The sequence below is a fragment of the Abramis brama genome (genome assembly GCF_963993115.1).
Source record: "Abramis brama genome assembly, chromosome: 17".
In the NCBI taxonomy this organism is placed as follows: domain Eukaryota; kingdom Metazoa; phylum Chordata; class Actinopteri; order Cypriniformes; family Leuciscidae; genus Abramis; species Abramis brama.
The window spans coordinates 12,680,425-12,683,063 of NC_139979.1; positions in this window are offsets into that span (position 1 = coordinate 12,680,425).

The window sequence follows — 2,639 nt, forward strand, 5'->3', positions numbered from 1 at the left end:
GATCCCATGAGGTCAGAAAATTGCGCTAAAACACTCAACGAGTTTTTATTACTTGTTTCCTGTTCACGTTAATTTTCTTTTTTTGTGTGTGTGTGTGGCTTTTTGCAGACAGGATAGTGGAGATTGACAGGAAAGCTTTTGGGTGGAGAGAGAGGACTGGGATGGCAAAGGACCTCGAGTCGGATTCAACGGTCGGCCGGAGGCACAGTTGCGCCATATGTCAGTGCATTAACCACTAGGCTATCAGCGCCGACCTGTTTACGTAAATTGAAGACATAACCAATTGTGTTGATTTGAATACTGCACACTATGGGCATTTTGACATAATTGTGTGTTTATATGACTATTCAAGCGCAGTATCCGCTAAAGAGAACTAGATTCGGATCGCATGCTGGCCGCTTCTGGTGCGCGCGTTCCAGGTGTGTGTCTTTTTTCACATTCACCTTTTTTAACATCATGCAATCCCCGCTTTTTATCTGCTACACAAATATATACCGCGACATAAACGATATATATATGATTACACACAAACCCACCTCCCCTCATTCACTCATTTCATTTGCTCCAGATGAATATTGTTGGTGTTACAGGGCTTGAATTTCGGCGTGGGATTGCATAGCACATAAAGCCTCCTCACAGTACTAAATTGAATTTGTTTTTGCTGTTTATTGCACTTAAACAGTCAAATACACACTTAATGTCGGTCTTGGTAAGTATTCACGTAAAAACAGTCAGTTATGTTTTAAGTTGAATGTAAATATGCACTTAAAACATAACACAAGTGAACGTAGTTGAGAAAGTAACAATTGCGTCAGGTCTTAGTGACAGCAGCCTAATATACCTGCTGCCAAATTATGAGATAATATAAAAAATATCTATACAGCAGTCAGATTGCATTGCAGCTATGCCCATTGATATCAATGTCAGAATTGTGGCCAGTGAAAATACTGAGTGGCTAGTAACTTTGGAAAACCACAAGCCACAGTGGCTGGTGAGCAAAATATATTAGGACTGGATTTGAATTATGAACTACTGAGTTGTTAAAAATGGTTGATAGATAGATACTGAGTTTGTTTTCAAAAGAGAGAGAGAGAGTGTGTGTGTGTGTGTGTGTGTGTGTGTGTGTGTGTGCGTGCGTGTGTGTGCGTGCGTGTGTGTGCATGTGTTTAATGGTTTAGAATAAAAACAGTCTTATGGGTAATCAGCATGCAGGAAAATGGCAGAGACTCTCTCTGCTATACACTTTCATTTATTCATTCAGTCATCTGCTCACTTGTTTGCACACTGACTCTAGGAAAAGTCACAAACACAGCTGAAAGTCAAAACATATTCCACAATCCATATGGAACATACTTCCTTCGCACCGTCTGGAATAGACAGGGAATTGTAAGGCTGTGAATCAAGATATCTGGAATCCAGCCTGTGCTGTCTCAATCCCATTCTATTTCCCTGTACATCCAATCTGTCCTATAAAGTTAAATGCACAAAGACCATAACCATAAATTTGAAGAATGTCTACAATCTATGCCCATTTCTTTGAACTGTTATGTGTATAACATTTCTGTTTCTCAATCTGCGTGTGTTATGCGAGAAGAATCATTCCTGGCTTCATCCTCAGGCCCCCTGGCCACCTGGCAGAGATATTGACCCTTCCATCTGCCCCCCGCTGTCTTCCTGTTTGTGTGTGTTTTGTGGATCCAGAGAGATGGGAATAAACGGCCCACATGAGCCCAGAGTGCAGCTCTGCATGTGCCAGGTGACTCCCTAGGCCCTCCCGAAAACCTCACTCCCCTCGGCCTTGGCAGCCAGGCTCAGGTGCGGTTCATAAAGACCGGGCTGCAACGCCAACAGGTGGCGCTGTTTTCATCACCAATTACGCCTTTGTTTGCTCTTTGGCATCCAGTTTGTTTTGGACGAGTCCCCTCGCCCGCTGGACAAGAGCCAGGGGGAGTTTGTATGTGTGTGGGCTGGTCTTTCCACCGACATCGCTTCTCAAAGCGTACTCGGACAGAGCCAGAAACGATAAGCTCGCGGTAAGCTCCTGTTTTGAATCGAATGCAAATGTGCCATGTTCTTGATTATATTCTTTGCAAAGACCCACATATGTCTGACCATTTGTCTCACAAATAGATGAGGACAGAGAAGCCACTCTCACTTTTGATGCTTCCAAGGGTGCTTGTTCTCTGACCTACAGCTTTTCAAGATCTGCTCTGCAAGGACGTCTTCAACCCCCATCATCCTGGTGGATTAGAGCAGGTACTTTTTCAAAAGAGAGAAAGAGAAAGGGCGAGTCACTTTGATACCCCATGACTGAGAGGGGCATCGGAGCAACAGAGCGGGGACCCGTCCCAGAATCCTTTACTTTTCCCTCATTATCTCCTTCCCCAAGCTGCTGTTTCTCTTCCCCTGGATGTTATCTTCAGCTGCTTATGCCCTAATACCACAATTGTTGTTCTCTAAAAACAATCATTAGCAATCCCATTGAGGCTGAGGGTTTTTTAGCAGCTTTCTCTCTCTCTCCTGATGGTTTCTCCTGGCTTTTTATCTCACCCTCCTCTTTTTTTCCCCGCCTGAAAACAGAGGGATATTGGCAAAGCCTCTTTAAACTCTCTAGCATTACGGTGGATTATTTTGTGCTG